This window comes from Lagopus muta, chromosome 1 (assembly GCF_023343835.1).
Source record: "Lagopus muta isolate bLagMut1 chromosome 1, bLagMut1 primary, whole genome shotgun sequence".
In the NCBI taxonomy this organism is placed as follows: domain Eukaryota; kingdom Metazoa; phylum Chordata; class Aves; order Galliformes; family Phasianidae; genus Lagopus; species Lagopus muta.
In genome coordinates, this window is record NC_064433.1 from 174,717,483 (window position 1) to 174,741,715 (window position 24,233).

Here is a 24,233-nt window from a genome sequence, read left to right on the forward strand (position 1 = left end):
TCCTTCCTATAACTTCCTATGCTCCAGTTTCTGGCCGTTTTCCCTTGTCCTGTCTCCACATACTGCCGAAAAGAGTTTTTCTTGCCCTTGAATTCTCTTGTTAGGTTTAATTGCAAGTGGAATTTAAGTAAGATGCAAAATATCTTAACTCTGGGGGAAAAAAAATCTTAGAAGTCTTGAAGAAGTGATAACTGTTTGCTGAAAGGCAGAACCCATCAATAAATCTATATCAGTTTTTTCATTCAAAGAGCAAAAGATACTCTCTTAGTAGTAGCAAAAGCTACTACTAAGCAGAAAAGGAAAGAAAATAGGCCACATGCCTAACATAATGCCATGTCTGCTGAGGAAGGTCCAAAATAAGGGTGTGGCTTATGCTTGAGAGTGGAAGCAGTCAGGTCTTTTGGTTATTACTGACCATTTGAAGGAGAAGGGAAAGGACAGTAAGGAATCTGGCACAGGTTCAGATCCAAGTCTTCCAATCACCACACAGGAACATACAGTGCTCTGGGGCTCTAGCTCCAGAAGGACAGAGACTGAGCAGCACAGCTGTGACACAGAGCTTCCCCTTCTTGCCTCACAGCTGCTTGGGGTTGGCAGAGGAGCAGCACAGAAACAAGCTGCTACAGAAAAGGGAGGTTCTGCTAAAAGTTTGAGTACTGCTGGTGTTAAGTGCATGATGTGTTTGCTCAAAAACACAAGCACGTGTCTGATGATGTAAAGATTTCCTATAGCATGGAAAGCCAGCAAGCAAAGACTGAGAATTCAGTGCTTGATCAAATCTTTGTTCTCCCACCGTAAGTGACTGAAATACTCATGTAGCTCTACATAGGTCAAGTTTGTAACTAAAATTTGCTGTGTTGGTACAGGCACCACAATCCCCTGAGCTGACCACACACATTATCACAAATTACAAAATTCCTGGAAATTCTGCATCAAGCACAGTGAATTGAAGCAGGCTGAGAAGGTACAGAATCTTTTTCTTAAACGCTCTTTTATGAAGAACCACTTCAAAGTATCACCCGACCCCACAGGCTACAGTTTTTCATGAACAACAGAGCAGGGATGCCTTGCCCTCCAGAAAGGCCCCCAGTAAAGAGTGAGAATAACAATAACCAGCGTGCATACAATCCTTGCCCTGATGTGGTTCACTAAAGATTGAGGTTTAAGACTTTACAACTTGGATCAGTACAACCTTCCAGATACAACCTTGCTGCTACAGAAATATATGTCCTTCCCTAAGCAGAAAAACAAGTAGAATAAAGAGCCCACCACCCACTAGCAGTGATCCACCACTCGTAACCTCATACGAGATGCACTTCTGAAAAAAACAGGAAGCAAAATAAAAGGGATTAGCCAGACGTCAAAAGTATGAAAGACTACACAAAAGACATTTCCAGATTTCACACCCCTTCATAACTTTGCCACCTCTGAGATGAGAACATTGATTTAACAGCTGGAAGCGATAATGCACTATCAACCTCAAGCACAAACAGCTCTGGAGCTGTTTATTCATGCATTAGCAACAAAAGGTAAAAGTAAAGAGTGGGAGAAAACTATTACTAGACCAGATGATTGATACATGAAGTCTCCCTTTGACTACAAATAATCTCTTTGGCAGACACTATGCATTAATAAGGAAGTGGTCTTCACTTTCCTCTAAGCCTTTACAGTATCAGTAACCATTATTGGATAAAATTGTTATGCATCTCAATCTCATACAATATGGTTAACTAACACTCTCTTTGGTTTGGGGTGTTTGGTTTGCTTTTTTTTGGTGAGAGGTGAATACAGTTGCAGAGTACCATATCTGCCTCTGCTTCCTCCTCAACTACTTCATCCTTAAGGTCCAGCTGTTCAACATGTCACACTTTCTTCCATTCAGAAACTCACCGAAATTTGTTTCATGCCTCTAGAAAAACCGTAACAAGCAATTTCCCCATTTTGATTAAGCAAATTCTTTTCTTCTTTCAACACTCTTTTAAGAACTGCATTTAAATCAGCAAGTCCTGCTTGCTCAGAACACAGAAAATCAAAACTATATTGTACACCTGAAGACATGAGCAAAAAAGCAAGATTTTTTAATGAAATGCTAGTAATATCACGCAAATTAATCCATAATAGATTTTAATTACTTCTACAAATCTTGTATTTCCTGCAGTAACATTCATGTTTTGTTCAAAGTTGATTTAGAAGACTCAAAAGCACACTTGTAACAAAGGAATACTGGTCCTTCAGGGTCTGTATTTCAATTAAGTTTTAGTTTCAAGGCTTCCCACACATATTTTAGTTTTAAAATACAGGGAGTTTGAACATCTCAAAGGGAATATGACCACTTAAAATAAGCCTCAATTACGCTGCCTGCTTTTCCTCCTCCATGTTCAACACCTGTATTTCCAACCTTCAGAGTTAAATCTCCCTAACATCCCCCACTCACTGCCAAAGTGTATTATTTTTCTCCATTCTTACCTTCTCCCTGTAAGTTAATGAGCCTCAACTAACCTCTTTGGGTATCTGGAACTGCTATACATTGTATTTATTCACCTGTAACACAGCATAAAGTTCTCTCTTACCAACAAATCAAAGCTTTTCACCCTGTAGGCTGTCATCCCTTAGGTACACAAAGCTTACTTCAATATATTTTCTATTGCAGCAATAGCTCTAACCAAAGACAAATAAGAAGAGAGATGCTCAAATTGCACATTTATATCTATAGGTTAACTTTATAGTCACTTACAAATAAATAAGCTGTCAATTTATATCTGAGCCTCAACATTTAATTTCAGCTTTGAAAAGTTCCAAAAAGATGCCTTGTTTTTGGCTGTGTGCTCCTCTGGAGCCCAGTAATTGGGCTGAGCAAAAACCTTGCCAGGCTATGATTAACACTTAGCAGTTCAAGGGCTAGCTGCCCTTGTTGTTTCAACCTCATCAACTGTAATGACACACCATTACGTTTAAGCTTCCAAAAACCATTTAACATTTGATTTCACTGAAAACAGTTTTACTACGTTTTGGAAATAAAATCACTTTTTCCTCATTTGAAGATCCATGATGATGCCAGACATATGCTTGTTTTCCAAACAACAACTGTTTAGAAGAGAGAATACTCTTTCTGATGTCCCTGCCAAAAACAACATTCTGTGGTTTAAAGATATCTGATAGTAGGCAGTTGGCTCAGAAGAAGAAAGAAGGGTTTACATTTGGTGATGCATTTGAAGTCTTACATCTACTTTCCCCCATTTTAAGTTTCTTTTGGGATGACTGTAGCAGGGGAGGGAAGGGTTTGTCGTGTTGCTATTTCACTGTTTTGTTGTTGTTGTTGTTTTTAATCTCATAGCATTTCACTCCTTAAAAATACGAAAAGCATCTGTGGGTTGTGGTTTGGTTTTTTTTTTTTAACCAGAAATGGCACCAAGCAGTTTACCACAAAGCAGTTCTTTCTTAAGGGGAATAATAGGTTATAAAAGAATGACTGAGAGGGAAGTAAAAGAAGAATTCAGAAGAAATCACAAGAAATGCTTAGGAGAGAATCTGCAGCATGAGGAAGGGGAACAGAAAATCCAAATGAGGAAGTGGCACGCAACAAAAAGCGTTAGCAGATTCATCTTAAAATATAGGACAGAGAAGCGAAGATCAAACTGGGGGTTTTCAGCTGCTGCTGCCATGGGCAGAAGGACAAACCAAACCACCAGAACTTGCCCTTCAAAGGCGGTTATTTCACTGCAGCTGAAGTCATTTCAGATTAAGAGACAGAGAAAGCAGTAGAGACACTTAATACTTCTTAAAGACTTACTTATGTGCGTTTCAGAAAGCCACAATATTAAGGCAATGTTTCAAGTCCCCAACTCTTTACTTGCTATAAATGCAAAGCAATTGCTTCAGTAGAGATGAGCAAGACAGGTAAGGTCTGCACAATGGAGAGCCTGCAGAGAAACAAGGTGGCTGAGCCAAAGGAGCCTCCAGCATGGAGAAAACAAAGGAAGGTGCTGAACGCTGAAAGAAACTCTTGTGCCTGCTTCTTCCTGTAGAAAGAACAGTAGGCAAAGCATGATGCTTTCTGTGTATCTGCAGGTCTGTTTGTCCAGCACAGCCTGGTAAACACCCTTCTATTACACAGATAACCCAGAACTAACAGTAAGCCACCTGTACTGCTGTTTCAAGACTACCTGCTTAAAATCTATTTTAGGGTTAACTACAGCCCCATTCATACAGCTTTAAGTTGGCACATGGAGGCTAGAAGGAATTTCAATATTCAAGCCATGTGCAAAAAAACAGTAATACATGCAAGCATCTTGAAATCCAGCACAGAAGTTGAATAATTAAATGCAGGCTTTATTTGAAGTGATGTGCTATCTCCTCCATGTTTACATCTGTTTAAGTATTCAGAGCAGCAATCAGTCTTTAGAAGAAAAACAGTACTTTCCCAGGAAATAATTCTGCAATAAACCTATTCTGATAGAAGTTCCGGAGGATTTCAGCTTTTGCTACGAAGCTCAGCAGCAAGCTGTAACTGCTACAAAAAAAACAAGACAGACAGATTTTCTCTAGAGTTCCCATTCTGAAGCTCAGAAGTTCAGATTCAGAAGTTCAAACTCTTCATTTCTTCATTCCCGTGTAACGATATGCAGAAAAGCTTCTCAAAGTGTTTCCAAAGGCCATTTAAAAGCTCTAAATAAAAGAAGCTCCCAGGCCTTGTCTTGTGGCACAAGAGTCTCTAGAGCTGCTTGCTGCCCGGATAGGAAAAGGCACACTAACAAATTTGCTCAACACTATGGAATAATGACCTTTTCCACCACAGGATTCCAAAGCAAAGATTAAAAAAAAAAAATCCAATATTTGCTGGAATACAGTTAATGTATGTGAATATTTTATGTTTGTCACCCATCGCAAATACAAGTTCTCCAACTACTGCTTATTACTGAGAAAACCAACTACTGCTTATTACTAAGAAAATGATTGTCACTATGGAGATGTACAAGAACCCTGGGACACTAACAAACTGAAGGCTCAGGCTATGAGCAAACTATATATCGTAATGTTAATTAAACTTCCAAGTCATGAGAATACAGACAAGAATCTGCACCTTTACCAGCCTTCATTTTTTTATGGGTTTTGTTTGTTTGTTTGTTTTTTCTTTTTAAATGAAGGGAGTTCTAGATAGAAGGGCTATAGCTGTTCAACTGTTTTACAAGGACTCCCAGTTCAGCTGTACAACAGTAACACAAAGGCAAGGTCCTTACCTTACAGGCCGTTACAAACACAAGACAAAAGAGGGTTTACTCTTTTTCAGCCTTCAAATGAAGGCATTGCAACACAGTTCCAGGCTGCAAGAAAAAAAGCTACTGGAGAAGGATGAGCGAGCAACAGCTGCAGACAACAACTATAACCATATGTGTTAACTGGAAACACTCAAATAAAGGAACAGTCAAACTCCAGCAGGCCATTACAATAACCAGGATCAGAATAAACTTCACCCCCAGATTCCAGTTGCTACAAAGAGCCCCTCTGCAGCAAGTGACGAGCAGGCGAAGGGTTAACAAGTCCAGGGAAGACAGCCCCGATGGTTACAGTTTATCTCCTGTTCTCTACTATAAATATGGCAGAGTTCCAGTAATTCCCAACTTATGCTCATTGTCCTTCACACGCAGTCTTAATTAACATTAGGTCCTTTTTGCATTAGCAGCCAGACTTGCATAAAACATTTCTGATGAGATTATACAAGCTTCTCAGTCTTCACTGATGTGGTGCTTTGTTCAGCTTCAGTTTCTATGAATTCCCAACAATAAAAGGAAATATTTTTGTCCTTTTAGAATACAGACAGATTAAGTTTTGTTCCATTAGCACGCACTTCTGCTTTGATGATCTAATCTGCCCAAGGATACGGATCCACAAGCATCTACCAGCCATAGCATACAGCAAATAATTTGACTATCTATACTCGGTCCTTATATAAATAAATGAGGCTCCTCGTGCACAGCACATAAAAGACAGCTGGTACTACAGTGTTTAAGAAAACCATATCATCTTCTGTCCAGTACATCCCGTACAGCTCGTGCCCTGAGAATCACTTTCTGGTGAGGTGCTATCATATCAGAACACTGAGCTTCACCTCTGAGGTCACGCAAGAAGCAAGCAGGGCCTCCTGCCAAAGAGAAAAACTCCACTGACATTGTTAATGTGAAGGAGATGTTTCTAACTTGGCATAGCTTAGATACGTCCCACTTCCAGGCTCGCGTATCAATGCACATGCTGCATGTGCTGTCTTGTAAGCAGTCTGTGGGACTCCAGCCTCCAAAACACCATTGCACTGTCACTGTTACGTTGCATTTCCTGTCACGTTGCATTTCCACTGCTGTATGTTTATGCCATCAGGACCTCTGCCTACATAATCTACCAGAACAATAAGATTGTTAGATAGGCTTCATAAACCAGGAAGTAAGCATGCTCATTTAATCCATAATATTACTGCACACTATTATCTATTTACTCAACAACCTAAAGGACAAGCTACTGAAGAAAAACATTGAAAAATATGAGAAGTGACAAAGTTGAGCATCTAAGAAAATCCAACATCACTCAATTCCCAATGAGCAGACAAAAGTGTTTCCAGAACCAAGAATCTTCGACACATTAACAGCAGGGTAGCACTGCGCTAGATAGAAAGAAACACGTCCCCAAAAGATGAGGGCTTCCACTTGGGCAAATCCAACACGCCTAGAAGCATACCCAGCCAAACTGAATACTGCAAGTGAAGATGGAGAAGCCTCTACACTGTACTACCAGAGCTCCACTCCAACCAGCAGCTTGTTTCTGTAGTCAACTGCTCAGCAACAGCTACAATGCACATAAGAAATGGCTTCATATGCTCATGGACAAACACCTGAAATTCTGACACCACCTCAGAAAGGCCAGATGAATGACCTTCAAGAAAAAAAATCAGTAGGAAAAAATACAAAAAAAGGCCAAACGACAGCAAAGAGATTTCACCACTCTTTGCCTATCTAAGAATATCCATGTAAAATTTCAAATGCCTGATCAATTATAACCATTAGTAGCTGCCATGAAGTTGGAGAAATTTATCTATCAATTGCATTTAGATCATGCATGAAATAGCATTTTCACTATTTACAATACAAAATTTCCTTCCCAGTTTCAAAGTTCTGTCAAGCAATCTAAAACTGAGAGGACACAAAAAACATAGTACATATATCATTCTAAACAAAGTGTGTATTCAGAGATCAAAAAAGCACCCCCAGAACATAGCCACGCTATTTACAACTGCCAAACTATGCTTTTACAGCTGCACAGGAGGAGACGACGACTGCATGAGCCTCCAAGAAAACCTGTGACATTTGAACTTAATGGTGATAAATATATTTCATTAATGTGAATTTATCTGTGCAGACTGCTGTGCAAATAAATGATGCTTGATAGAGTTCTACCACAAGAAATTATTTCATAGTTTCTGTGCAGGGCCAACTTCAACAACAGGGATGCGCAATAAAATGTCATGCCAAAGAACAGGGAAACTGAAGCTAGTTCTGATTTATGGAACTAGAGAGAAAACAAGTCAGGCCATAACTCTGTGCACCAGAATATTTTTATTTCAGGACAAGAAAAAAAACAAATTTAAGTCAACCTAAAATGCTGTTTCTGACAGATTCATTGGAAGTTAGGACTGCGTCAGATAGATCACTCCTATTTATGTCCATTATAATGACCAGAAAACATGAACCTAGGACAGATTCAAATTACTGACAGTATCTGTACGCTCTCTATGCCACTTACCAGGACTTTAAAGGTTGCATCACTTAGTCTTCATTGTGAAGACTATTACAAAAATCTATTTACAGAATGCAAGATTAATTCAATAGCTAAAGCCAAAATACTTGTATGCTGACCACATCCAAGATGTTTACTTTAGTTACGTTACTATGTTCACTAATTCTTAGTCAATTCTGTAACTCAGCACTCAAGTTCTCCTGCCAGTTCTTTCCAGTACTTCAAATAAACAATTTAAAAAAGCAACAAAACAGCCACCTCTCGCCAGACAACTTGAAATTATGAATGATTAGGAGAGAACCAACATATTTTAAACATAACCTGTTTATGAAATGCTGGGGAAACGTTTTTTGTTTTTGACTGACTTCTGTGCTTAAAACAAACACAAGCATTAATCAAGTTCTACCTGAGCAACTCAACTTTTCTGCACTTAAAACAAAAGATACTTAACTCAGAGTAACATCAGTAGTGGCAACTCAAAAATAAAATCAACATGGCATAAAGATAATCCACACTTACAAGAATCACACATTTTCCCCCAGTCTTGATCCCTACAAACACATTTGGCTATCAAACCCATAAGAGAACAAAGAAGTCACATCACACCTGTACTCAAAAGGTAGGAAGCTGCTCCAAAATCTTGAAAATTAGCAACCAGAATTCTGCTAAATATAAACTTCATTATGAATAAATAAATAAGTAAAAATACCATGTTTGACCACAGACCCAGAGAACACCATTAGTTTAATGTTGAACATTTCAGTGGAAAACTGATTTGCCAAGTGTTTAAGAATCCCTGTAAATCCCTACCACAAATGAAATTGGATTTGTCTTCCAAAGCACAAACAAGTCTAATACATGCTTGCCATACTAATAAACCTTCACAAAAATTCTCCAGTAGCTTCACCTGACAAAAAATAAAGAAGTTAAACAAGGTAAGCTCTGATCTCACTGCTTTAAGTGACCACAAAGACTTCCCTTCTGATCTTTAGCTGATCCTACGCACATATTTCTTTATTTCTTCCCAAACATTTTGTTTCTTCTTTCAGAGGAGGAAAAAGAAGTGAACAGCTAAACACATTTCAGTTACTTCAGATTTTATGGGGGTGAAAAACAACACCACGTCTGCAGATACAACCACCCCAGTGCAACATTTCAGAGGCTTTTACAACAGGTTGGCTTCTAAACAGTTGGATCTAAATGCCAGTAAGCGTGAAGGAAAGCACTCACACATTAGTGCTGAACAAATAAACGTGGTCTTATTTCATATTAATTCATCATTACCTCTAAACTCAGGCTAGGTTCTCAGGAAAAAATGTGTGGTGTAGCAGTCTTTCTGCAGAGCCAAGGTTCAAGATGCCTTCATGTAATTCTTAGACATCGATTTCCATAAGTTACAAAAATTCCGTACAAGTCTGACATAGGGGAAGAGAAATACCCTCTATCTTTCCTATTTCTGCTCTTAAGAGAATAAGCAGTCACTACTTGTAGCATCCCTTGGAAAAGAAACCTTTAGAACACAATGTGCAGCTGCATTTAACTCTGGAAGACACCTATTTCCAATATTTCCAATATTTCCTTCTTTACACTGAATAACTTCAGAATTAGATAACTGAGGCTGGATGGATTGTACCCCAGAGTGCTGAGGGAGTTAGCAGATGTGGTTGCCAACCCTCTCTGCATCATTTTGGCAGTCCTGGCTAACCAGGGATGTCCTGGTGGACTGAAGACTGGTAGATCTGATGCCCATCTTCAAAAAGGGACTGAAAGATGATCCTGGTAGCTACAGGCCTATCTCAGCTACAGTCTCACCTCGGTGCTGGGGAAGGTTATGGAATGGATAATCTCAGGAACAATCATGGACCAGTTAAAGGTTAACCAGGGAATCAGGCCCAGTCAGCGTGGGTTTACAAATGGTAGATCCTGTTTGACAAACCTAATTTCATTCTATGACAAGGTGACCCATTGGTGGATGAAGGTATGGCTGTCAATGTGGTCTACCTGGACTTCCGTGAAACCTTTGACACAGTTCCCACAACATTTTTGTGGAGAAGCTGGCTGCCCACAGTTTGGATGTGCATACACTCTGCTGGGTGAAACACTGGCTGGATGGCCAGGCCCAAAGAGTTGTGGTCAATGGAGATAAATCCAGTTGGCAGCCGGGCATGAGCAGCATCCCCCAGGGCTCAGTACTGGGGCCGCTTCTATTTAACATCTTTATTAACAACCTTGATGAGGGGATCGAGTGCACCTTCAGTAAGTTTGCAGGCACCAAGTTGAGAGGGAGCGTTGATCTGCCTGAGGGGAGAAAGGCAATACTGAGGGACCTGGATAGACTGGATCAATGGGCCAAGGTAAACTGTATGACTTTCAGTAGGGCCAAGTGTCGGGTCCCGCATTTTGGTCACAACAACCCCAGGCAACCCTACAGGCTTGGGGAGCAGTAGCTGGGAAGCTGCCTGATGGAAAGAGACCTTGGTGCACTGATGGACAGTCGATTGAATATGAGCCAGCAGTGTGCCCAGGTGGCCAAGAAGGCCAATGGCATCCTGGCTTGGATCAGGAATGGTGTGGTGAGCAGGACTAGGGAAGTCATCCTGCCCCTGTACTCAGCACTGGTGAGGCCTCACCTCGAGTGCTGTGTTCAGTTTTGGGCACCTCAGTACAGAAAGGACATGGAGGTGCTAAAGCAGGTCCAAAGCAGGGCAACAAGGCTTGTGAAGGGCTTGGAGAATATGGCCTATGAGGAGAGAGTGAAGGAACTGGGGCTGTTCAGTCTGGGGAAGAGGAGGCTGAGGGGAGACCTTACTGCTCTCTTCCATATCTGAAAGGTGTTTACAGTCAGAGCAGGTTGGTCTCTTCTCATTGGTGACAGGTGACAGGATGAGGGGAAATGGCCTCAAGTTGTGCCACGGGAGGTTTAAGTTGGTTATCAGGAAAGAACTTCGTTACAGAAAGGGTTGTGAAGCACTGGAATAGGCTCCTCAGGGAGGTGGTTGAGTCACCATCCCTGGCTGTGTTTAAAAACCGTTTGGATGTGGTGCTCAGGGACATGATTTAGCAGAGGGTTGTTAGTTAGGGTAGGATGGTTAGGTTGTGGTTGGACTCGATGATCTTTAAGATCTTTTCCAACCTGAGCAATTCTATGATTCTAAGACATTAGCCAGGTGAAAACATTGTCTTCCCATCCGCTGTCAACAAGTTCTTAGTAACAACCACAAAAAGTCCAAAACTTCACTGGTGCCACCCATGAATTAGGTGAAATATCGATACAACTTTGAATGAAAGAGATGATGAAGTGCTGTGTTACAAAATCTATTTCAAATTCAGTTACAAGACTGTACTGCAATTGCACAGCAACTAAGAACAGACTTCACTGGTACAATTTCTTTTTCACCCATTTCTTGCTATGAGCAGACAAGAGCTTTGGAAGATGGTGCTGTGGGTGGGTTCAAAAGAACAAAGATTTAACTGCATATGTTTATTTCAGAATCACAGAACCTTTAAGACCAGAAAAGACATACAAGATCACCTAGTCCAACTGTCAACCCATCACCACATCAATCAAACCACATCCCTAAGAGCCACATCTACTTAGTATAAGATAAGCAGTTCTCTCCAGCAGTCTAAACTACTCCATTCACTCTTCTTTCTACCAAGACTGAATTGTCTACACAGGAAGTTCAGACAAAATGGAATACTTGCACAAGCATGAGCGCTAATCCACTGTCCAGGTGACACCGACACAGCGATTTAAATGCTCATCTGCTATTAGCTCTTCTGTAATTCTCTGCAATATCTGCTGGAGTTTGTTTTCTTTTTCAAACACTGCCCTACTAATCACTGCATACAAGAAGCTTTGAGCTAACATTACTATCATCTGTCACATCTGTGGCTTTTCTTTTGCTTCCCTCTGCAGAGGAATACTGCCTGCAGACACTTATTGTTTCATATAAATACATGGTATGCTTCCTCACACTGAAGAACAAACCATATACATCTGAGCTAATCTAGTCAACCAAGAACAACCAGTGCGTAAGAAGCTGGTATTAGCACTCCTAAAATCATCATCATTGTTTATTTAAGACATGTTGTACAGACAGAGCATATTCTAAAAAGCAGAGCATGGCTACGCTACCATTAACTATAGAGAATAGTATGCACTGAACCATATAAATCAAACCTGAAGCCTTGTTAACTTATTCCTGCTATGAAAGTCTCTTTTTATAACACAAGCAATTCTAATTCTGGAATAAAGTCATTTTTTATTACTTCCACAAACAGAAAGATTAGCAAAGACCGCACAACTTCCGTAACTATTGCGTATAATCAAGACCATTGTTTCAGCATCTGATTAAGAAGTGTTTTCTAATCTTCTTTATGTGAAGAAAATAGCTGTGGAAAAGGAGAAGAAAAAGGACTGACTCAATTATTTCACATACAACAAAACGTCTCCATTCACTGCCCAGTAACTACATTCCCACTTCCACAAGCCATGCAAACAGCAAAAAACCCCTCCGAAGTCACCCTTCAGCCAGCAGAAGAAGAGTTTGCTTTGCATAACAGAACCCCAGAACGCTTCTGGAAATATATCTTGCTTCCACGTTGTTCAGCGGGAATACAGCCCGGTCCTGGTGACAGGCTGAACAGCTACAGATAAAGCCTCCTTCTGGCAGGACCTACTTGAAAGCCACGTTCACAGAGCCAGAACGACGTGGGGCCTTCATTTCAGTGCAAGTGACGGTTCTTCCACGTAAGTCTGTTTTCTCCTTAAATGCCAAACTAAGCTAGCGCTAACTGAGCGCAACACCTAACAAAGTGCATTTCCACAGCTCAAATACAGGGTTTAATCCTTTGGATCCTCAAGTTTGCCAGCGCTGTAACTTGTCACTTCACCCTTACAACCTAATGGTCCCACATCGCACCGATCCACGTAGCAGCAGCCGGATGGCTGTGCTCCGAGATGCGGGCTGTGGAGCAGGGCAGCGTGCTGGAGAAGCGCAGCCGTACCGCTACTCCATTACTTCACTCCCTCCTCCAAGCAGCACCGCACTACCAGGGAAAGCACCGTCTCAGGCCAAGTGAGAACAACACCGCTATCTCATGCAAAAACAACGCTTTTCGATTCCCCGCGTAAAGACAAAATAAAGATCCCAGCCCAGCACACAGCGAAGCACAACCACCCCTCGGATGTTAAGTCTCCCGAGTTCCCGGCTGCGTCCCAATCCGCCCCATCCTTCCCTCCGGGAGGACTCGCTCCCCGATCCCCGCTCCCCACCGCTGACAAAGCGGCACAAAGACGCGGTCACACGCCGCGTTCCCATTCCTGCACGGAGCGCAAATCCGAACCGCCCGTGCGCGCGAAGCGCGTTCTGCCCGGGAACCTCACGACCGCATCCCACGGCCGGCGTTGGCCCCACAGCACGGACCTCGGCTTACAGACCACCGCCGGGGAAGGTGGCGGCGGTTGCGCGGCCCCTCACCCACCTGACGCCGCGCTCCGTCCCATCCCGCGCCGCCGTCCCCTACGGCCACCGCCGCCACCGCGCGGAGCCTTCCCCGGCTGAGCCCCCGCGCCCCCACCGCCCCGCCCCTCGGCCGAAAGCCCCGCCCCCTCGCTTCCCCCTTTGGCCCGCGCCAAGAGGGGCGGGACAAGGAGGACGGACGACAGCCAATCTCTCGCCGCGCACCTCCTTGATTGGCGTGAAAAGCAATCAATGGAAACGCCGGGAGGGAGGGTCGAGCCGTCAATCAGCGGCCCCTACCTGGGGCTCGCAAGAAGGCTGTCCGCGGGTTGCCGGCTCGCCGCTTCCCGCACGCGGGGCGAGCCCGGCCTGGGGATGCCGGCGGGCGGTTTCTCTCGGGCGCGGGGTCGATCTCGGCTCTCCCTCGGCCTGCCGCCCGCCTCCCGCCCTTCGCCTCCCTCCCTCCCTCCCTCCCGTTGACGGCGGGCACCCCGGGCCGTGCCCTCGCCCTCCGCCCGCCCCGCTGACCCACTTCCCAGCGAATCCCAAGTGCGCGCCCCGGCCGTGCCCGCGCCCACCCGCGCTGAGGCCTGGGGCCTGCGGCGGGGGCCGGGGCTGCGCGAGCCGCAGCTGCGGCGCGGCCCAGACGACGTCCGCTCTGCATCCTTTGTGGCGGTCCCGGGGGCGGGGGGCTTTTGTGGGTCGCCGCGAAGCCTTCAGAAAAGAAAAAAAGAAAAAAGCCCCGACGTTTCCATGTGAACGAGGTTCCGGGGGGCGCGGAACAATCGCCTCCGGACTTCAAAGGGCTCGGGGCTGCCTATGAGTGACCCCGGCTGGACGCGGGCTGCCTGGAGCCGCCCCGAGCCGAGCGTGTGGGGCGTCGCAAAGTTTGCTCGACTCCGACGCGGCGGTCGGGCTCACGGGCGGCTCCTCGGAGCTGCTGCCCTGTGGGGAAAATGATCCCAAATCGCCGCGATCAAACGGTGAGAGACGGCAGCTTGAGAGCCGCCGATGTAATCACAGAAGGTTATATGGCAAAAGCGTTAAGCCGTGCGGCTTTACTTGCGCTTTGTAGTGCAGATGGTGACGGCGTTAAGATCGCTGGCAAAGCAAACGGAGAGGAGTCACCAAGTAACAAAGCTAAAGAAGGGAGCCACGGTCTTTTTCTTCAGCTAAGGGCTCGCTTGCATGCGGTCATAGGAGATAAAAGTCACTTCGTTAAAAAAAGAGGCTGTTTTCCCTAAGACGTGCAGCGGGAAAGAGGGAACTTTTCAGAGACCGCAAAATAAAACCGATGTTAAATGACCTTGCATCGTTAAAGCGCTGCTGCATTAATGCTCGTTCAGTGGCAGCTTTTTTCCATATTGAAAATGAGCTCTCGAGGTTGGAAAAATATATTAATTTCAAACAGACCTGTCGCTACCGGTTATTTTTTTCTGCTCTGTCAATGCAAGCAAGTGTCCTGTGTGATGGAAGATATCGAAGAGCGTTTATTTTGATCCACCCGTGTTCCAGTCCCTTGGATTTCTTCCCAGCTTTTATTTTTCTTCTCTCTATTTGTGACATTTCAGCACCCGTAGCTCTTTTTAATAATATCTAAATCTTGTAAAAATGGGACTCAGGCAGAGCTTTATTAATGCAATTTTGCCCTTGCCTTGGAATTTGCAAGTAAGGCAAATCAATTTGCATTTAATCTGTACTAAGTTTTCATCCTGAGACAGAAAAAGGAAAAAGTGCTAAAATTATCTGCAGGGAATAACTCTATCAGCTTTTGTCTAACTGTTACAATTTTCAGGTAAAATGATGCTGCATAAAAGCCCTCTGAAGCGAATAGATTCAGGTTTGGACTGGTGCACCAAAAGATGTCCAGGATTGATCTTTCTGCTATTAATTTCATTTGAAGGCAGAATGAGGCTTCAGGGAGTAATGAAAAGGCAGAGTTACTGGAGACCAAAGTCAAGATGGGTTAGCAGAAGTGAGCATGAAATTTTCCTAGCAGTGCTCACACTGGCTTAAATCAGATTTGTAAGGACTTCCTCTTCTTGTGTAATTGATTTCACTCAAAAAAATGTGCAGCATAAGAAGAAACAACCTTTTGAAAGTTTCGTACTTCTTGTTGCTTCCTGCCAAAGGGCATATTGTGTGATTGAGAAACCTTTCTCTCTTTCAGGAAACACCAAGTTGCTGAGTAATGTTAAAATAAATAATGTTATTCAAATGATTTACAGTGCCACCAATAATCATTACAGTGTCTCTGATTATTAATGGAACATTGATAGGCCCCTGAAGAGTTTCTTGCTGAATCAGCTCTTGCAATAAATTGCTTTGCCTCCAGCCACAGTCCCACCCTGTAGAAAGGGCCTCCAAGTTGTGAATGAGGTAATTGATTTAGGATGGCCAGAGGATATATGTGATGCACAACAGAAGATGCTTCGTGAGTTACTGTGTGTCTGTTAATGGAATTTCTTTTCCATTAACACAAAACTATTTAGCCTTGACAAGTCTGTGTAAATATTTCTTGTGCTATTCATATGCTCAATATTACATTCATTATTGGTATTTTCATTCTATTCATATTTTCCAGGAATATTTCCTGAGACTATTAACTATTTTGCTTTTTTTTTTTCTTCTCTTTTTAATATACCTCGATTTCTGGAATACTGAGAAACTGACAAAGTCTGTGAAAGCAAGGTGCAAGTGGATCCTCAAAGGAAACATTCAATCTAAGTTCAAAGAGGCACTGTGTATAATCGATTTTGTGGGGAAAAAAAGTAGGAAAACAAGAACAAAAGGAAGGCCAGTAACTTTTCAAGACAGCTACATTCAGCAACCAAACAAAAGTTGTCATTCTACTAATTAATAGTGAGGTCCACTCACTATTTATGAGTAAGTCATAAGAACTATTTGCTATGCAAAACACTTATTTTTATTTGCTGGCTCTGACACTTTGGTATGGCAGTGGATTAGGATATCCTGTGAAGCAGGAATGGACACAGTCTCTTAATGGTTTTATGACATTGTCAGTTGAATAAGCTCCCTTTTAAAAAATAAGCCCACAGAAGACTCAGTTCCAAGTTCTTTAGAGATTAAAAAATGAAATATAAAAAGATGTAACTAGTAACAGGCTGTTGATTTAGCTGCTGTACTGTGCAAGATGCAGTTAGGACTAATGAGATGAAACTAAGAAACAAAGAGTGTGAATGTCCAATCCGAAATAAGAGAAGGGAAGGGAAACTCACAAATCCCTAAGTAGCTGTTTCAAAGTGTGCTGAACAGAACACTTTTTCAACAAGCTAAGGATGAACCAAATTCTGTTTTTCCTGTCTGGATTCACTATTGATGTATGATGCTTTTTGCAGACCCAGCCATCTTTCCCTGAAGCTGTTGTGTTATCATCACCAATCATAACGGAGGTATAGCATCAAAGGCAAAAAGAAAATCTCTTACTGGGTAAAAATCAGCTCTTCCAGATAACAAATGAAAGTGTAAGGAATAGCAGCATGTTGCCTGCTGTCAGAGGATTTATGCAGCTGGGTTTTAGGAAGTCCCTAGCTGCTTTCTCACTCTATTGATCCCATAAAAAGACATGGATATTGGAAGATTTATGACAGCTATGTTTGATTGCTCCCAGCCCGATGTCCGATAGATATTAGTAGCCTCACTCCATCTGATTTGTTTTTCTTGTAGTATCATGGGTAAAATTTACCAACAGGTCTGCAATTATCTATTTTCCACTTACTTTCAGCAAGAGTTTCTCATTTAACTCCCCCATGTGCCTTTAGAAATCTCTCTTCTAGTTCACAGAAGCACACAAATGAGTCAGGGCATCAGTCAGTGTTTTACTCTGCTAACATCTTTCTCTTTGACAAAATCAGAGGGACAGTTAGATACAGCCAGAGCATAAACAGAAGCTCTCTGACCATCGAGTGCCTTTGTCCTATATTTGAACCTGTGTGAATTGCTTCTGATATAGAGGCATGACACGTGGAAGCTGACCCCTTCAAAATAGGCAAGTTTCAAAGTACTCTTTTGTTCCTTATTTTCCATGCAACATCTATAGCAACTCTTGATGCATACAGAGAGTATCTCATATTATCACAAGGTTTACATTTATCTTAATTTCCTTTTTTTTTTTTCCTCTTCCCTGCTTAAGACTTTGGAATTGATAGTGCTGATGAAATTATCTGTCAAGGGAGTCAGAAACTACAGTATTACCTTGTTTTGTGGGTCAGAACAAGAGCCATGTAAAGCTGCAGTTGGGAACTACACTGTTAGGGATACCTTGGTTTATCCAACAGAACTTCAGATCCTGAGTCAAGAACTGTTCAAGAACTTGAAATGTCATAGCGGTGAATACAAATGAAAAAATAAATAAATAAATAAAATAGAAGATTAAATACAATACTAGTCTTTCAACCATGCAAGTATATTTAACTCACCAGAAAAAAAAAGGAAAAAAAAAATCATGGTAACACCTTCATTGCTGACCTCATAGGAATCAAATTCAAAACAAGCACAGCCATTTATAAACTCACTCGTAGATTACCTTCTTTTCATGACAAGGACTAAATGCGTGTATAAGCTTGCACAACAGCTAACACAAAACACTCCTGAATGTTTCCCCAGGCAAACAGGGTCCTATGACATATGCACTGTGATATATATTGTTATTTTCTGTTATACTGCGAAGGACTGAAATAAGGTTGCAGTTAACCCTGCTCCTTTCCTCCCAGTGCCTTCCCGAGGGGCTCTTCCAGTTGGCATGCGTTCTTCAGCTCCCCATTCCCAGTTAACTTAATATCCAGAGTTCCAGTGTGGAAGAAGATGAGATAAAAATAATTGAGTTATGGAGGTAACAATAGGGGAACACCAGAAGAAAATCAAGTGCATAGATCTGAACAAGGTGAGATGAATTTTTATGGAGACAACCTTTCAAAAATATGTATAAATTAACTACAAATAATAAAGTTCACGATGAAATTAAACAGGGAGTTTGGTGACACAGACACAGAAAGTGGAGCCAAATGATATCTTGATCCACCCTCCTGTGACAAGACTAAAGTATTTAACCTAAAGAGCAGATTTCACAATTTCCTCCTGCCTTCTTGCCTAGTTTTTACAGTCAGAAAGTTTTTAGTAACATGATTTTTCCCTGTTATAATTTTAGCACATTCTTTTCTTGTTCTATTCACAGTGGGCTTTGACAAGAAATGATAATCTTTGATTACTTGAAGGCTTCTCATGTCTCTCCAGTCATTCATTCAATAAATTAAATCCCTAGCTCCTTTCAGCTCCGCCGCACAGGACATGTTTTCTAGTTCCCTGGTCACTTTCCTTTCTTTCTTTTGCCTCCACATTTGCTGAAGTTCATTGCACAGAACTAAACATGCATCACTCAGTACCAATGCCGCATGTTTTGCTTTTGCTGAAATAGTGTGACATTGTTGATACATGTTCAACTTATGAGTCACTGTAACCTCAACGTATTTTTCAGCAAAACTTGTACCTAGTCAGCTGTTTCTCATCTTGTGTTAATGCACTCAGCTTTTCCAGATTCAATGCAGACCTTGCATTTTCTTTTTTGAAGTTCATCCTTTTTTTTTTTTTTTGGACCAGTTGTTCCATTTATCGAAACCATTTAGATTGCCACTAGATTTGAGACATTGGCAAATATGTAAGTATTCTTTCTGTTCCATCATCCAGGACACTGACAAAAATATAAAACATTACCAAACTCAGGACATATTCTTAGAGAAATTCAGCCAACAGTTTCCTAAAAGTTTTGTGACCTTTGATAATTGCTCTGTGTTTATTTCTTTCCAAACAGTCTTCTCCAGCATCTTAAAAGGATCATTCAACAAGGTTTTCTCCACCTTGCTTATGTCACTTAGCAAAAAAAAAAAAAACCAGCATCTTCTAAGCAAGTGAAGTAAAACATTTCCTTAATTTATGTTAATGTTCATTAAATATCTCTTGTACCTAGTATACAACACTTTTTGTGTAAGAGACACAAAAGGATGTTTCAGAATTGTCAGTGAAAGCTGGCCATCTTGGACACCAGCAGGCAAAAACTGCACACGTAAGATCGTAAGATTCTTAGATTTTGAGCACGCAGTAATTTGACTTTGAGTGTTTGCTTGCATGACTGTATCACTTATACTCAAACTGGGATGCCTCCTTTCATCTCTAATACTGCAAATTGTGGATGCCCCATCCCTGGAGGCATTCAAGGCCAGGCTGGATGTGGCTCTGGACAGCCTGGTCTGCTGGTTGGCGACCCTGCACATAGCAGGGGGGTTGGAAACTGGATAATCATTGTGGTCCTTTTCAACCCAGGACATTCTATGATTCTGTGACAGATTATCACTTTCCTAGTCTTTCTTAGTATCACTCAGTAACATATCTGGCAATGTTGCATTCCTTGGAAGTGTTAGCCTGAAAGTGAGCAATGAGTTCATCGACATCATGAGTATGATATTATCACTGCAAAGACTGGCCAGTTCTATTTGTTGTGATAGACTGGAACATTAGCAGTCTTCAGGAGGTTTTAATATTCACCTTACTCCCCTCAAGGAGCTGTATTGCTCTAAGAATATTTTTCTACCATAAGCCCTCCAAAGGTTTTGTTCCTTGGCAGAGCTCCAGATATATAGAGAGTTATAGACTGAACTCATCTTCTGAGCAGTCCTCTGGGAAAAGAAGGTGACTTGAATAGGGCAAGGCTGAATGAAGACCAAGATTAAAAGTGAAGCTTTTTGCTGCTTCAGAAGTAACAAGTAGCTGTATTTTGATTACAAAGGAAAGAAAAGCCACCTGGTGTTAATACTGAAAAAATAATCAGAGGGAAATTTAGATCTCTGTCAAAGTACTAAAATAGTTGAAATGCTGTCAGTTTGAAAGAGGAGCTTTCTAAAAATAAATAGAGATGAGATGTGTATTTGAAAACCAACCAACTTTTTTACAAGGCAAAGCTTTATGCATAATTAATATGTCACTGGAGATTTTTTTTTTTTTTTGTAAATAAATATAAAATTAAACTGTTTAATTATCATGACAGTTTAATTAGTACTTCTTTTCTTACAATAAGCTTACCTAATGGTGTGGAATGTTACTGAAATTAGCTAAGTTGAGATGCAGCAGATGTCTAAAACGTAGAGCTTGAAAACAGGAAAGAAAGGCTTATTTTCGCAAGTAGACACGTTTTTAATCTTGAAAACAGCAATATTTCTTTCTAATGAAATTCAAAATGTCACATTTCTTGGATTTGTTTTATTACACTTATTCTGTAATTGTCCTTACGCACATAGTTTTGGCATTTAAATTCTGTAGATTTTGTTCTTTGGTTGACACTGGTGTACTTCAAGTAAGTTTTACATTAGAAAGTGAGGAAAATAATTATCTTCCTCGAAACACAATGGCACATTTCATTATGCAGAGCTGAGAGGAAGACACCGCGTTAAGTCTCCATCTTGCATGTTCTATCTGAAGCCTCTCATTGTCAATCACACTTGTGTACCCACAGAGCAGGAGGTGTGAGTCTCCTCAAATGTCAGTCATACATTTGGTACTGCCAATTGAAAAAATCTCTTGTCCTAGTGTTATCTTAGGGCCTTTTGGCTGAGAATGTGTAGATTTAGAAGTTCCGCCTGTACCTCCTGGTTCAGTAAGCTCAATTACTTGCAGGACTAAACCTATATTAAAGGAGCATGAAAGTGAGCGTTTTCTGTGGTTCTTCACTCTGCCTGGAATGCGCATGTACGCTTACAGTCTTCAGAGGAGAAATCTACAGTCTCTGTTCTCATACACAATTAATGTAATGTAAAATTGCCATAATACACAAGCAGATCTTACCTGTGTGCACACAAACTGTAATATGCAAGAGCATTGCACAGCACAGCGCTTGGTTGGTCAAAGGGAACAGGAGTGCAAACTTCCAATCGTAATTAAGCCTTGCTGGGAAATTGAGCATATGTCTTACAGGATAGCCTGTCTCTTCTACTATCTTTCACTCCCTCACCCCTCAGCCTCATTTTGGGTAGAATATTTTTTTTTAAGGGAATGAAGGGGAAATTTTGATTAAATCTTAACATCAGCTTTTCATGTGTAGGAAAATCTATTATTTGGATAACAGCATTAAAGGAGGATCTCTTCGCTGACACAGGAGAGAAAGAAAAGCAATCACAGCAAGTTAGAACAAAAACCTGTCGGAATAAAGAAATCTCAGTGAACCCACAGCAAGGGTTACTGGAAAGCTTTGTGAGAGAGAGTGACAGAGCCCTTATGAAATGTAGATGCTTGAGAAGGCAAGGCGGAAGGGAGAAATAGAGGCTGTTTGCTCACTGGGTTTTAGCTGGAATCAGAGGCAGCTGTCTTTCCTACCATACATCAAACCAAACTCCGGAACTCTGTAATAAAAACAGTTCAATACAGACTGTCTGCAGCTATGTCTTTTTGATTCTGCTTTTTCAACCAGTGCCTCATTGGAAACCTTATCCCTCCTTCCTTCTCCCCTCCAACTCCCCGTTTCCTCACCCCCCCAAAAAAGACAGTTTAGAAACAACTGTGATTACATAGCATATTTTCCCTATTATAAGGCACTTAAAGTACAATAAAAAGACATCTGCTGTAACTTGGCTGCCCTTTCCATTTTAGGTTAATCTACTTCTGGATTTTTCATCATCATTCCCAATTAAATCCTCCTCCAAAACAAATGTAGATGGTTTTACAATTCTTATTTAAACCTTCTGATTGAATTCCAATCCTTTTGGCAAAGTATCTGACAAAATCATTGCATCCTGTATGATATACTTCTTCCTAAAGCTTCTACAAGCGTCTTATTTTCCATTTTTAGACTGATCTCTGGGGGAAAGGAATGCAAATTCCCATGTGACTAATAGCCCTGGCTTTCTGCTGGTTGTTGAAATACAACAGCATTGTAGCATACCTTGAATTTAAATACTTCCTTGTTCAGAGTTTTGTGTGGGACTCTTGGTTCACTTCCACTTCTCATTGCTAGGAAGCTAGTAGAAGAAGCTGCTGTATTCTGCTTTGTACAGTAGAGAGCTGCACTGTGTCTTATCTCTTGGGGGGATATTTGATTTTTGTACTGCCTATTTGTATCTACTGTGCTTTAATCTAATACAAAAGTATCTGTGTGAAGAGTAGAATGATAGGAAACACTCGCCCTGGGGTTCTAATGCTGTCTTTCCAGTTTCAGTCTTATTAATGAACAGCAAAACAAAACAACAAGCTGACAAGTCTGAGCTTCTTTTAGATATCACAGCAGGCACATGGAATAGCTTCTCCCAGACATACTGATCGCTTTTACCACATTTATAGTACTCTAATAAAGGCTTCTTGGAGCAGCTCCAGGCAATTGTAATTAATTCTCAGTGGGATACTCATAGTGGTCACCCTGGATCAGAAAGGTCAGGACTTTGTCTGTGCCTTTACAACATCAGTAAAAATTAAATACCCACTTTCCCCAAAGGTCATCACAAGCTGACTGCACAAAACGATCAATCTCAATCGGTTTCCTGTTCCCCGCTGTTTCTCATTATTTCTGCTGTTATCCTAAAAATTAAAAGTAAATGTAAATAAATGAAAGCAGAAGCCATTTTCAGAGTGCTGATTTAATCATCCATCCTGTGTAAACAACTGATGAAGATATAAACAGGAGCAACGAGATAGCCCCTGCAAACACGTGAAGAGCAATTCACCTACGGCAGCTCTGGCTTTAATTAATCTCCCTGGCTTCTTAGAGTGGCTAAAAGAGGAAAATCCAGGCTGGAAAACATCTGTTGCACAGTTCGCATAGCAGCGATTCGGGGTTTGTGCGTATGCAACCTGAAGGAAAACACTCCTCTCGGTATTCCTCTGCTGACGACGAAGCCCAGCGTGGGACGGGCGCGAAGGGCGCAGCCCGCTGTCTCCCGCCCGCTCTGCTCTACGCGGCCGCCGCTCAGCACCATGGACAGGGCACGCCACCCAGGACGGCGGGGAGGGAGCGCGGCCGGCGGCCCTGCTGTCCCCGCGGGCGGCGATCCCACGGGGTTGCCTTGGGGGCATTTATTGAGTGAAAGCTTTCCGAACTCTACCGTCGAGGCCTGGGCCAGGTAGGCCCCGCTGCCTCTCTTCCCCCCGCTGCGGCGCTCAGGCTGAGTCAGAGCCGGCCGTGAAGGGCAGCGGGCTTTATGACACTTCTTCATTTACTGCATTTGTTTTATGGCTAAGCCTCTGTTTTATTTCCCCTATCTCGTCATGCCTTTTGAAAAGGTCAATTTGAAAATGGTTTTGGGTTGTTGTTTTTTTTTCCTATAATGCTGCACATCTCGCAGCTGGCAGTTGTGCAAGGGGGGAGAACAGAGGCGACCTCAGCATGGATGAAAGTAAATAAAAAAAAAAGAGACCAATAGAGGAGTGTGCACCCTGTCAAGATATGAAGCATCAGCCAATGTCATGCACAAAATAAAACCAGTTCTGGACCATTCAAAGCAACCAGTTTCTAAAACCTACTGTCTTTCCAAGGGGAAGAACATCAGTCCATTTTTTTTCTTTGTTAAATTGCTTTATATTCAGACAGCTCTCTCACTATTACTGGTTTCTTTTTCCAGATCTACACCAGAGCTAAAGAAGTCAAGCTTGATGATTTTAAACTAATTTTTAAGTTTTACATTTTTCCTACCTTATTTTTCACTGCATTTTTTTTCCTTTAATTGTCAAATTATAGTTTATTTTACTGTTCTGAATATGGTATCACTCCTTTGAGAAACAATGTAATTTTGCATGTAAATATCAAATCGTTTTTTTGGCATGGGAATTGCCATCCTCAGGCTCAAGACAGTGACAAAACTGGCTTAAACAAATGCAAGAAATAGTGTTCAAAGACAGTCAGGCATTAGGTGTCATTGCACTGCTAATTTCCCTTGGGACACCCTCCATCTTTGCTCATAAACCTTTCAAAAGTCCCTTAAAAGTCTTCATCTTGGC

At 41.8% G+C, this 24,233-nt stretch overlaps 1 protein-coding gene across 4 annotated transcripts in view; it reads right to left on the reverse strand.

Moving 5' to 3' along the window:
* The window catches only part of WASF3 (WASP family member 3), a 62,035-nt gene extending 48,192 nt beyond the window's left edge, over positions 1-13,843 (reverse strand). For 2 of the 4 annotated variants that reach the window (XM_048933687.1, XM_048933684.1), the window contains exon 1: positions 13,267-13,361. The gene's annotated coding sequence lies outside the window, so the exon portion shown is untranslated. Of the gene's footprint in view, positions 1-13,266; positions 13,362-13,544; positions 13,620-13,822 lie in introns of those variants that run through there. The other 2 variants (XM_048933686.1, XM_048933685.1) reach the window with 2 other exon arrangements.
* Between the last annotated feature and the right edge of the window lie 10,390 nt (positions 13,844-24,233).